This window comes from Sapajus apella, unplaced genomic scaffold (assembly GCF_009761245.1).
Source record: "Sapajus apella isolate SASKATOON/1434 unplaced genomic scaffold, GSC_monkey_1.0 scaffold47, whole genome shotgun sequence".
Classification (NCBI taxonomy): Eukaryota; Metazoa; Chordata; class Mammalia; order Primates; family Cebidae; genus Sapajus; species Sapajus apella.
Genome location: NW_022436987.1, coordinates 18,739,127 through 18,753,710, shown reverse-complemented (window position 1 = coordinate 18,753,710; position 14,584 = coordinate 18,739,127).

The following is a 14,584-nucleotide window of genomic DNA, read 5'->3' as shown; positions in this document are numbered from 1 at the left end:
AAAAGAGCTTAACTGAATTTTTTATAACACAAATAAAGGGTAAATGCTTGAGGTACTGGATACCCCATTTTCTTTGATGCAATTATGCATTGATGCCTATATGAAAATTTATTATAAATATATACACTTACTATGTCTCACAAAAATTAAATATTAAGTTTTTAAAAGGCTTGAGAGTAGCTACTATTTTTTGTTCCATTCTGTTGGGCAGTGATTGGACAGGTATCAGGCCACAGGTCATCCTAAAAGACGTCTCAGAGAGGCAGACCCGTTACCTGTGTGTATTTGTCCTGCCCCACCACATATATCATTGAACATGGAATTTTGAGATAAGATGGGTCATTTGAAGTAATCAGTTCTTTGAAAGGGTTAGTGCCAAGGAAAGAGATGAGTAGAAGACAGAATTTAAAGAGCCACAACTCTAAGATGTCAAGCAGTTCAAGAGACTATTGCCTTGCCCCCAGAAGGTATACAGTAAACCTTTACTGAATATAGATATGTAAATTAGATGGTGAGATTGAAACTATAGAGCTCGTTTTCCCGAAGGGCTAGAATTCAAATCACTTCATCAGACTAGGTTGAAATGAAGAGATTATATTTTGTATTAAATCTTAACAATTCAGGATTCTGTTACTCAGTGATGCACCTCAAACTTGACTTATTCTATGTAGACTGTTTATCTGAGTAAAAATTATTTCATGCATATATATATATATCTTTTAAAAACTTGAATCCTGTGATTCTCAAATCCTGTTTTTAAACCAGGTAGATCAGATCCATCCCTTAAAAAGTTATTACCAATACATATGACTGTAACCTTCTCCCTACATATTTATATTCATCAGTTCTGAGTCGAAAGACATATTTATTTGTTAGATGCTTTCAGATAACTCTAATGTGTTGCCAGGATTAGAAACCATCTTAGTAACTCAATCTGCCAACCCATTCATCATTACAGTGCCACAGAGAAGTCATTTACTACCGTGTTTTTGAATTCTTATGATAGGAACTCATCATTTTTTCAACAGATATTTTTACAAAATACTTTAATAGTTCCAGAAAATTGTTTTCAATATAAACTTACAGAGAATAAGAATATCCGTGTGTTAAGCAGTGTCATACATGTTATTAAACACAAAATGCATTGAAACAAGTTTTGGGAGGGTGTTAAACATAAATGTGCATAATTTAGAAAATATCCGCAGTTTGATCAACTAATCTATATTTACTCAAATACAATAATAATAATAATGAATACTTTAAAATGTGTTTAAAAATATTTTTCAAAACGCCATTTTTTAAAAAAAATTCAAGTTTATGCTCTTTATTTTCTTAGCATATACTATCACTTTGGGAGGTTCAGATCAAAATAATTTCAGATAAGTATGTCTAATTGTGGATAGACAGGTTTCCTTTGGAAATTTTTTGGGTACAGTGGAGAAAAGTATCCTATTAACAAATATTTGGCCAGGTGCTGTGACTCAGACCTGTAATCCCAGCACTCTGTGAGACCAAAGGGGTCAGATCACCTGAGTTCAGCAGTTTGAGACCAGCCTGGTCAACATGGCAAAGCTCCATCTCTATGAAAATACAAAAATTCCCTGGACATAGTGGTGGGCACCTGTAGTCCCAGCTGCCCAATAGGCTGTCAGGAGAATCGCTTGAACTCGGGAGGCAGAGATTGCAGTGAGCAAAGATCGCACCACTGCACTTTAGCCTAGGCAACAAAGCAAGACTTAGTCTCAAAAAAACAAACAGACAAACAAACAAAAAGACAAAAAAACCAGAAAACAAAAAAACTAAGGAATCTAAGAAGTAAATTCCCTGACTTTCAAAATTACTCCATATTCTTAGCCCATTTACAGAAGTCCATTAATATTGTGTTATCCTGGGAATAGAACATGGGAGTTCTTTAAATAAGATTTCACTTTGCAATAGTAAGTTAATTATTTTCAAATATAATTTCAAAGTATATTTCTTAGAATCATCAATATCCCTGTTCCAATCATTGGAAATCTCAGTCTTCATGGATATAGAGAAATAAAAGTAAACAAAATATATTTTGGTTCAATTCATAATTTCTAGATAGGTTGCATCTCAAAATGTGGCTCTTGCCTTAACATAATTTCTGGTCATTTAATACTGCTTCTCACTTTCATAACCCCATAGCCTCATTAACAAACATATTTCAATAATAGATGTGATCAATGAATAAATTCCCAAGTCAGACATATTCAATGATTTCCTTATGTCTAGGATGGTATTTATATTTTGGGCTTATCTGATTAAATAAATTCTAGTTGTCTAGGTATTTGGATGTATAAAGGAGAGTCTAATATATTCTGTTCTTTCCCCATCCTCACTGGTCTTACACTGGGAATAGAACATGTTTTTCTTATGCTTTAAAGAAATGATTTTTTCTAATGTGAAGTTAGAGTAATTTTAGATGTTCATCTCCATGACACCAATATTTTAAAGTTCCTGTACCCATGGAACAATTTATTTCTTGCATCTCTTCACTTGTAAATTAGTTCCATTAACTGTCAGAGCTTGTTTGTGAGAACAGCTTTCATCAGCTCCTTTAGTGGTAAACTTATTTGTTCCTTTGAAGTGCATAGAAGTAATTAGATGTCTATATGTTTTCCGGTTCCAGACCTGGTTTTTACCCTCAAAAGGTAAGGAGAAAAGCATAGAAAGCTCCACAATATTAAATCAAAATTAAGTACATCACGTAAAAGAGAGAAAAGGATCTACTGAATTGGATTTTTGTATACAAAGCATGTTATTTTATAAAAACTCTTTCAAAGCTAAAAATAAATGAGAATAACCTTTGTTAGTAATGAATTACAAACACAACCCTTAGAATAATAATAGTAACAGCTAATAATAATAGCAGATAACAAATGCTTTAAGTAAATATTGAAACCTGGGAACTATCTATTACTACCATTGAAAGTCTTGTCTCACCTAAAAAATAACTAGAAGAAAAATATTTACTTCAATAAAATTAATATATCATATTCTATTATTTGAAAGTGACTTTTTGAAGATTTTAGGGGAAATGTGACAGTTCTTCACTTTATCAATCCTGGTACAAATGTCCTTTATTGAGACTTATAATCATCCAATAAGGCCTTAGATAATTGTATCCTACTCCTTGAATATATGTTTTATCATATGAGCTGGGCAAGTGTTGGTAAATGATTGAAAATAAGGAAGCAAGTTTGAGAAGGCAAAAGGCAGGAGATAGTGATGTTAAAACATGATTTTTTTTCTTCATTTCTTCAATGTAGCCTTTATAAAAGTGACATAAATTCAAAGAAAAGTGCAATTGCCAGCTCTTGGAGGACAGACTGTTGAGGAATTGATGGAGAGTATAGCAAGTGTTTAGGTTTTGTGGTCCTGGTATGCAGTCATGGTGGGTGGCGTTACATTTATATAAGAGGGGATAGAGGTTGAGTCCCACCTCAGGATGCATGAGGGAAGTATTTCTCAGTTGATAACGCCTGCTGAAGAAACAAAAATATTGTTAAATGCTTCTCTCTCTAGACTTGAAGCTTCCTCTTATAAGTGGAAACTACTAACACATTATATTTTGCCATTTTTCTTGTTTTCCTATATAACTCACAGTAGTCAGGAAAACAAAAACCTCTCTAGAATGTTTCAATTGTGAGAGATTTTACACAGGAAATGAGGTGCTTGCAAAACAATTGAAGGGATTGGAGAAGTGGTCAAGGTATCTCACTACTAGCTCAGACTTGGTAATAGAATCAGGAAGTTGCTTGTCTTATAGGTCAGAAAGTTGTCTGAATGTTCAGTGATCTTAAATGCTGCCGAAAGTGAAATTCACATGGAAGGCCCAGAAGCTGGTACACAATCATATGCCTGACAGAGCCCACAGTGGCCTGCCAGTGCTAAAGGAAATGCTTCTGCTTCCCACATTTCCTTGCAAAACTATCATTGGTACACTCTAACTTGAAACTCTGCTGGAGAGAGATTTTGAAAAATAAAGTTCTTAGATTTCCAGACCCTATGATAGAATGGAGACAACTAAAGGAGATGGAATTGATTCTGAGTACAGATAATCTGACAGAGTTCTCCTCCTTAGTTTGCATTAAGGACATGAATACTTATGCACCTTTGTGACAACTGTCTCTTCTCTAGAATTTCTTTAAAAAGAGCATTTGTTCTGGTGTTAGTACATACAATATACTGTACAGTACATGGCAGAATAACATATGACTAATAGCCACTGTTCTCTGTTGAATATGCAAATTATTGACTAGGATATGGAGAAGATATTAGCAGGATAGAGTTTGAATAGCAAATGGTTATTAATAAAATGATTATTTTCAACTGTGGCACAATCCCATGGGGCAATCCAGGACCTTTAGAAATACAAATTTCAATTAGAGCGCCATTACTTATTAATTTGCATAAAGTACACTAGCACTTTTTTAGCTTCAGTTTTATCCTACATCTAAAATTGAGGATTATAAAGCACTTTAAAAATTGCATGAAGATTAAATAAAATTATACATAAGAACCACATTTTTATACCTGTCACACAGTAGGCGCCAACTAATTAATGGAAAGTAGCAACAAAGCTAGGACAAAGTGTAAATATTAATCAATTGATAAAAAAATTGGGAGAGGAAGAAGACTCTAAGCCACTTTAGTTTGAGATTAGAGTTAAAAGATAGATTAGTTTCCACTCTCTTAATCAAGGTGTAGTGACTTAAGGATCCTGCTATATAAAAAATTGATTACATTAATTTATTTTATAGATTTAGTGTTATTTTTCTTTAGGCAAGAATTTCAGTTGTTAAGTAATGTGAGTTTTGAAGAGTAAATTAAGAACATAATGTCATAATTCATGTTCTTGATTTATGATTAAATATATCTGATTAAATGTAGGTTTTTATCCTTTATAACAGTCTGACTGTGGAGAAATTTACATACAAGCTAGGGAGAAATAATAGAACTCAGTTTCTAGAACTGTCATAAGGATTATATAAGAAGATAAGGATTGAACTCAGTTTCTAGAACCGTCATAAGGATTAAATAAGAAGATAGCTATATATATATATATATGTGTGTGTGTGTGTGTGTATATATATAGTTCTTGTCATGGAGCCTGATACATATCAAGAGCTCAATAAATACTTGAGAAATCAGTGAATAACTGTATTAGTCCATTTTCACATTGCTATAAAGACACTACCTGAGACTGGATAATTTATAAACAGAAGAGCTTGAATTTTAATTGACTCACAGTTCCACATGGCTGCAGAAGCCTCAGGAATCTTATAATCACTGCAGAAGATTATGGGGAAGCAAATGCTTTCTTCGCAAGAAGCCAGAAGACACAGAAAGCACTGTGGAAACTGCCACTTTTAAAACTTTCAGCTCTCCTGAGCACACTCTCACTATCACCAGAACAGCATGGGGAAACTATCTGCATGATCCAATCACCTCCCTCCTGGTCCCTCCCTTGACACACAGGGATTAAAATTTGAGATGACATTTGGGTGGAAACACAGACCAAACTATATCATTCTGTCCCTGTCCCCCCAAATTCTTATGTCCTTTTTACATTTCAGAAACAATCATGCCTTCTCAACAGTCACCCAGTGTCTTAACTCATTCCAGTATTAACCCAAAAGTCCAAGTCCCAGGTATCATCTGAGACAAGGCAATTTCCTTCTGCCTGTGAGTCTGAAAAATCAAAAACAGATGAGTTACTTCCAAGATACAATGGGTGTATAAGTATTGGGTAAATGTTTTCATTCCAAATAGGATAAATTAGCTAAAGCAAATTTAAAGGGACTACAAGCCCATGCAAGTCTGAAACCTGGCTGGGCAGTCATTAAACCTTCAAGATCCCAAATTTGCTTTGACTCCCTGTTTTACAGGTCCTGCTGTTGTAAGGAGTTGGTTCCCATGGTCTTGAGCAGTTTTTCTCCTGTGCTTCACAGGGTACAGCCCCTGAGGTTGTTTCAAGGGTTGGTGTTGAGTGTCTGTGACTTTTCCGTATATGTTGCAAGCTGTCAGTAGGTCTACCTTTTTAGAGTCTTGAGGATGGTGGCCCTCTTCTCATAGCTGCACCAGGCAGTGCTCCAGTGGGGACTCTGAGTGGAGGTTCCAGCCCCACATTTCCTCTCTGCATTGGCTAGCAGAGGTTGTCCATGAAGGCTCCACCCCTGCAACTGACTTCTGCCTAGACATTAGGTGTTTCCATGTCTTCTGAAATCTACGCAGAGGTTCCAAAAGCTCAACATCTTCTGCACACCCCACAGACCCAATACAACATAGAAACCATCAAGGCTTGGGGCTTGCATCCTCTAAAGCAATGGCCCAACCTGTACCTTGGCCTCTTTTAACCATGGCTGGAGCTGGAGCAGCTGGGATGCAGGGCACTATGTCCTAGGGGTGCACTCCTCATTACTTATGCAAATTTCTGCACCCTGCTGGGATTCCTCCCCAGAAAATGGGGCTTTCTTTTCTACTACATAGTCAGGCTGCAAATTTTCCAAACTTTTGTGCTCTGCTTCTTTTTTAATCTTAAGTTCCTATTTTAAACCATCTATTTGTGAATACATACAACTGAATGTCTGCAGAATAAGCCAGGTCACCTCTTGAATGCTTTGCTGCTTAGAAATTTTTCCTGCCAGATACCGTAAATCATCTCTCTCAAGGTCAATGCTCCACAGATATCTAAGGCAGGGGTAAAATGCCACCAGTCTCTTTGCTAAAGTATAGCAAAAGTGACCTTTGCTCCAGTTCCCAATAAGTTTCTCATCTCCATCTGAGACCACCTCAGTCTGGACCTCATTGTCCATATCACCATCAGCATTTTGTTCAAAACCGTTTCACAAGTCCCTAGGAAATTCCAAACTTTCCCACATCTTTCTATGCTCTTTGTAAGACCTCTAAACTGTTCCAACTTCTGCTTGTTACCCAATTCCAAAATCAATTCCACATTTTTGGTTTGTCTTCATAGCAGTACCTTACTTCAGGTACCAATTCTCTGTATTCATTTTTTTTTTCACACTGCTATATAGATACTACTTTTTGGAGATCTGTGTGCCTTTTGTAGTGGAGCCAGTACTTGAAGGGGATGGAGTGGGAGGATTGGGTGGCCCCGATGCCCAGCCTGCCATTCTTCACAGCCTTGTAGGTGATGGAGAACTCGCCTAGGTAGTGGCTGATCATCTCCACCTGGCTGAAGGCCTTGCCGTTGTAGACTCCCACCATGCTGCCCACCATCTCAGGCAGGATGATCATATCCTACATGTGCGTCTTCACCACTTCCAGCTTCTCCATGCGTGGCGCCTCCTTCTTGGCCTTGCGCAGAGCTTCAGCAGCCAGTGCTGCTTCCGCTGCAGCCTCTGTTCAGCTGATGCCACTGGCACGCACTGAGACTGGGTAACTTATAAACAAGAAAATTTAATTGACTCACAGATCCACATGGCTGGAGAGACCCAGGAAACTTACAGTTGTCACAAAAGGTGAAGGGGAAACAAGCACCTTCTTCACAAGGTGCCAAGAGGAAGGGAGCACAGGGTAAACTACCACTTTTAAAACCATCAGATCTTGTGAGAACTCCTTCCCTATCACAAGAGCAGCATGGGTGAAACCACCCCCATGATGCAATCACCTGCCTCCAGATCCCTCCCTTGACATGTGGGGATTAGAATTCCAGAGTGGGGTGCAGTGGCATGATCATAGCTCACTGCACCTTCAACCTTCTGGGCTCATGTGATACTCCCACATCAACCTCCCAAGAAGCTGGGAAGCTGGGGCTACAGTTATACACAACTATGCCTGTTATATATATATATATATATATATATATATGTGTGTGTGTGTGTGTGTGTGTGTGTGTGTGTGTGTGTGTATATATATATATATAAATTTTTTTTTCTTTTTTTTTTTTTTTTTTTGTAAAGTCAAGGTTTTGCTATGTTGCCCAAGCTTGTCTATATGGAACTCATGGTCTGAATGTGATCCTCCTGCCTCAGCCTTCCAAAGTGCTAGGATTATAGGTGTGAGCCATTGCTGTGTACCAGCAACACAAGAACAGATATTTGAAAAATATAAAGAAATTACAATAAGACAAAATAAATGTATTCCTCAGCTTTCTTATGGCCAGATTTGTTCTGTGTGTTATTAGGGACTAAAGAATAAATAGGTATACTCATAATAGCTAGAAAGAACTAGTAATTACTAAGTCAATTGTATATTCCAGAAGAATAGAACATAGAACCTCTGGTTGTAGTCTTTAAAATACTTCGGACATTTGTAACAAGAATGGCCTATTGCAAGAAAAATAAAACAAATGTGGAAAGATTCTCCTCATCATCAAATTTTTAGGCAAGGTAGCCATTGTGAAAGATGACTATTTGACCATAAATGGAAGTAGTTTGCCAGCTTAATCTACTAACCACTAAATTAATGTAATGAAATATGATTTTATATCAAGTAAAACATTTGACTCTAGGCAAAGGGTACTCTAAAATATTCTAAATGGATGAAAATTGCATGTTACATATATTTATATTTATGAGTGGAGTGGGAGATTTAAATTATCCAAAATAGCCCTCTGAAGATTGGCTATCTAGAAAACAAAAATTTGGCTTCTTGAAAAGGTTAATTAAAATAGGCACGACGTCAAAGGTAATCAATCTTGGTTAAACACAAGGCTTGGTTTTCTGTCTCCTAATTATTCCAGAGACAATCTGACTCTGTTTTCAATTGCAAATGCTGAGGTAACAGCTGAGGCTATAAGCCAATATTCTGTCATGTTACATTGCTGTCTTACCTTGGCTGTTATCACATCATGGCAGGTGCTGGTGCTTCCCCAGTTACATTCCACAAATAAAAGCCAGGTCCCTCTCTGGATTCTGTCTCTACCAATCACTACACACTGCTCCCAAATGATGGGTCAATGGGGAAAATACATGAATTTTCTCCCAAAAAACAGGGCTCCTTTTGAGCATGGGGCCAATATACATATTCGTATGTATATTGTTTCACACCACACAGACAATTCATCTATCACAGAAAAATAGTCATACGACTTAATATCAACACTCAGTATCAGGCATTAGTCAAAATTATGGTAATATTTGTGTTACTAAATAGTGAAGAAAATCAGATTTGTGAGCTTCAGATAGTGCATCAAGATTCTAGAAGAAGAAAAGTCTTTCCTAATTTTTCCTAAAGTTTTCAACTAGAAATGTTCTTTTAATAACAACATGCATTTATTATAATTTTGACTTAGAAATACTAAATAAAACATTTATTAAATATAATGTATATGCTAAATAATTATTATTGTTTTATTTTTAGATAATGAATCAATAATTATAAAATACTTGGAATTATAGATTAAAAGATATTTATTGATAATTTATATCTTGGATAGATCTAGTATATGGTGTACATATTTGCATACCAAGATGAGCTATCTGTATATCTGTAGAACATGAGAAATATATAAAAAATTAAAAACAGGGCTGAGCATGGTGGCTTACACCTCTAATCCCAGCACTTTGGGAGGCTGAAGCGGGTGGATCATGATGTCAGGGGATCGAGACCATCCTGGTCAACATGGTGAAACAGCATCCGTACTAAAAATACAAAAATTAGCTGGGTATGGTGGTTTGCACCTGTAATTACAGCTAATCAGAAGGCTGAGCCTAGAGAATCACTTGGACCCAGGTAGCAGAAATTGCAGTGAGGCGAGATTGTGCCACTGCACCCAAGCCTGGGCAACAGACCAATACTCCATCCCCCTCCAAAAAAATAAATAAAAACTAAAAAACAACTAGTGCTGAAAAATAAGAAATCCATAGTTTTCTTAATGAGATTATTAATTAATTAGAAAGAAGTTTAGTATATACAACATTTTATTATAAATATATTTGGTAAAACTGCAATTTGTTCAGATATACTACTGAATATAATATATAATATATATAATAAGGCAATATGAAACACATTTGTAGGTCCTAGATGTTTCAATTTTTAGTCTAATTAATGAATCTCACCAAACTAACTTCTTAGAGTTTTATGAAGAACTGAGAGTTACAAGCTAATTATATCCAATATCTAATATATAATTTTATATATAATATATAGACATATTTAACATATATAAACATGGTATATGTTTATATAATGTATATAAACATATAAATTATATGTTTTATATATAAATTTATATTAGATATAAAATTTATATATTAGATATAATTAGATGAATATATAGATAAAACTGTATAAATATATATACAGTTTATTATATATAATATATATTATATCTATGTCATTGTATCTATATATAAATAGTATCTATATCAATATAGATATTACTTATATATAATATATTCATATATATTAATATATGAATATATAATATATGTATATGAATATATAATATATTCATATATATTACTTATATGTAATGTATTTATATATATTATGTAATTATATATTATATATAATATAATTTTTATATTTCATATAAATTATATATTTTAATTATGTATTATATTTTATATATAACTGCATCTATATATGTATTATTGGCAAATTTTTGTTATTCACCTGCTAGTGTAGGCAAGTTCTGATACTTTGCACAACCTACGTTATTTGACACACATAATTTAAAACCATGTCTTTCTTGACTCTGAAAATCTCTCCCACTAGTAGCTAACACAAATATATTTCAAAGATTTTTATCTCTGCAAAGTCCAGTCCTTCCTCCCACTCTCTCTTTCTGTGTGTGTGTGTGAGTGTGTGTGTGTATGTGTGTGTGTGTGTGTGTGTGTAGTGCATGTATTCTGGGGAAAGGGAATTTTGATGTACAATTGCATTTAATATACAGTAGTCATATTAATATTACATAATCTGAAAAAGCTTCTCTTCATCTACTCTATTTCTTAGGCTGGAATGATTTCCCGTATTTAAAAAAATCCACTGCTATTCCTAGTGTTTTGGCAAGCACGTGTTTTCAAGCAAGTAGCTAACCCATGTAAGTTCTCAGAACAACAATCCTCTCTGTGTTATTTGGGTAAGAGTACATGTTTTCCTCTTCATGTGTGCCTTTTTTAAAATTAAATTTCTGGATTGCTATGCACACAGTTTGGCCTCTTTTTGAGAGTGCACTCGTGAAATATTCTGAGTGTATATTTTTATATTGATGATCTACTGTGGTCCCTGAGGCAAATGTTAATGCAAACCCTTAGATTTCCAATATAAAGGATTTATATTTATTACTGCCTACTCCTCTAAACCAGTAATTGCATGTCCACAGGCATATTGTTTAATAATGAGTATGTATTAAATCAATATTTACAGTCCACTGTTTAAGTTCAGCTCCTATGATGAGAAAGCCACATTTCTCTGGATCATTTTCTCCTGCTGATATTTGTGGCTTTTCTGAGAAATGCAGTAATTGGGTGCATGAGTCCTGGTGAAAAATCACAATATGTGTTTATGAAGAGGCAATAAGAATTTGAATTTTGCAATCTCTTTTGTTAATACCTTCGTACATCTGTGACTTGGGGGTGGTGATCTGCCATCTCACATGCCTTATCTCCACTTCTGTAACTCCACTTCCTCGCTCCCCTTGTATGTGTAAATTTTAAATGTATATTTTCAATATGTATGATTATATTTTCATGCAGATTTTTTTCTCCAAGGATTACTGCCAGCAGGTTTGTTTTCATCTTTATGCATGTAGAATTATTCAAAAATCGTAGTCTCTGTTTACTTATTGTCATTTTTCTTTATTCTTTCTTCCCATGATAGAAATTAAAGGAAACAAAAACATAACAGGTATTATAAACTTGAACATTTAATCACTATCTATTGTGCATACAATTTTATCTTCTCATTTAACTTTTTATCAGAATTGTAAGGGGTGTTCTGAAGTTTCAACTGATTGTATAGTCTTCTTACTGACTTATTTTAGAATGTATTCATTTATAGCTAAGGCTCCCACCAATATATCCAACTGTCAAAATTGTTTGCTTCTTAAGAATTTCTGAGGACTTGCTGTATTATTCCAACTTTAAGTTCAACTTTTTTTTTTTTTTGAGACTGAGTTTCACTCTTGTTGCCCAGATTGCAGTGTCGCAATCTCAGCTCACAGCAACCTCTGCCTCCTAGGTTCAAGCAATTCTCCTGCCTCAGCCTCCCAAGTAGCTGGGATTATCGACATGCACCAGCATGCCCGGCTAATTTTTTTTTTTTTTTTTGTATTTTTAGTAGAGACAAGGGTTCTACATGTTGGTCAGGCTGGTCTTGAACTCCCTACCTCAGGTGATCTGCCCGCTTCGGCCTACCAAAGTGCTGGGATTACAGGCGTGAGTCACGGCACTCGGCCAAGTTCAGCTTTTGAAACTAACTGATGTGGAATTCTGCGCGTGCGCGCGTACACACACACAGGCGCGCGTACACACACACACACACACACACACACACACACACACACACACACACACAAAACCTCTCCATATCAATACAGAAAAGAGAAAGAACAACAACTAGTATCAAGTAAGCATTAACAGATTTCTATGCATTTGAGTTAGCATGAGAAAAGGATTATGAAATTCAAACAAAGCTGAACATGTTTTATAAAGCAAAGCTCAAGAAAAAACAACTTTTCTTATCTTTTTGAGACAAGGAGCTGCACTTTGTTGACCATCACCTGTATGTCTCATGAGTTAATTCCAGAGGTTCATTTTTACATTTTTAGAAGTCATTTGGCCTGGACCTTGGTGATATCTCCACATTGTAAAAACTGATGAGGGAGCCAATTCCTAGAGAGGTGTATTTTTATTCCAAATGTTAAAAGATGGGCTCAGATTCATTATGCCTCCAAGAAAACCCTTGTGAGAGGAGAGAAAAGAAAATGGCCTCCCTGCCTTCTATAAATAGAGAATGGCATTTTAATTTAACTTTTTACTTATGATTCATTTATAAGTAACTCTCAGATATCAACAAAAGCTTTTAAAAGCTTTTAAATACAGTTATGAAAATGTACCTAGGTATATGGGCTTGGTATGCAGAAGAGCAATCAAAATAAATTTAACTTGCTTTGTGATTTTTCCCTGTGTCTTGCTTGCTTTGTTATAAATTTCCCACATATGTGCCCTAGATAGAAAGTATTTGTGATAGGGGAGCAGGATAAAGGGGCAATGATAGAATTATGAATTGGAAGCATGAATAGCAAGCATGAGGCTATTCGCATCAAATCCCTGCCAGGAAGAGATTTGACGATTTGATGACTTAACAATTTTGAGCAATTCTTTGCCAGGTTAATTTAAGTTTCAGCTTGTCACCAATGTATGGCTATACAGTGATTTGCTTTTGTTGTGCTCCTTTAATCCTAGCTGTAATTTCTCCACAATCGACCTATAATTTGAGCTGTTTAAAAATGTTTATTTCACTCTTAAGCTTATATAAAGCCATGCATCACAAAAATGATCAATTCATGTTATTGTGCTAACCAATGAACAGTAGGATTTATTTTTCTTTTGCTTAATTTTAGCTCAGCACAGTGGGTGGCAATTGCTAGGCTTTCCAGAATTGTGCTTATTTATCAGTATCTGCATTTAACACCTCTGAAATATAAAACTATTGCTTGTCAGGTGTATGATTTTTGAACCCCAAAATAATAAAACCTTAGTATAGTGCCTCTAGAGATGTTTAAAATTCAAGGCCTATTCTATATTGATGGTAATACTTAAATTATCTGGCTACACTTACATTTTAAGAAGTGATGATAAGTAGAAATTCAAGTTACATATTTCAAATAACTCAAAAAATTTTTAATACATTTCTCCTTTGCCTTATTAAAGCAAAAGTAAGTGGGCCACATGTAGAATATAATTTCAAAGCTCAATAGGCCATATATCATCAATTATTAAACTTGGAGATCCAGAGCATGATGGATACCAGCTGTGGGCTGTGGGGAACCAGGAAAACATATGTTTCCTTTTCAATTTTCTATTACACAAAACAATATTAGCAACAAAATCATCATTTGAGAGTAAAAAGGAGGTTAATATATGTCGTGAAAATAATTTGTGCCACATATATGGGACTGAAGAAGTGAGAATATCTTGAGATGCAAATGTCTGTAAAAGAAGGGAATTTTTCTAATTCTGATAAAATTTTCTGAATTTTAATATATTAAGAAGTATCTGGAATTTTACAGAAGAGAGTAAAAGATTTTGTTATATTTCTTAATTTTATAAATTGAGAAATAGGTTATATATTGAATATAACATCTTTCTTTTCCATTTCCCCCATTTCTCTCCTGCTTTATCAACCACCCTTTTGTCTCTTTATTTTCTTCTTTCTCTTTTTATTTTTTTTCTTTCTTTCAAGTAAAGAAAAGCACTGGTTGAATAAAAAAAAAGTCCAATGTAGTACTCTCCAAAGTAATTGGGGATGGTGGAATTAAAAAACACGAATTTTACCATAAAATAAAGCATAAAAACATGATATTATAAATAGAGAAAACATAAAATATATTTGCTATAGCATATGGATATGAATGTGGAAT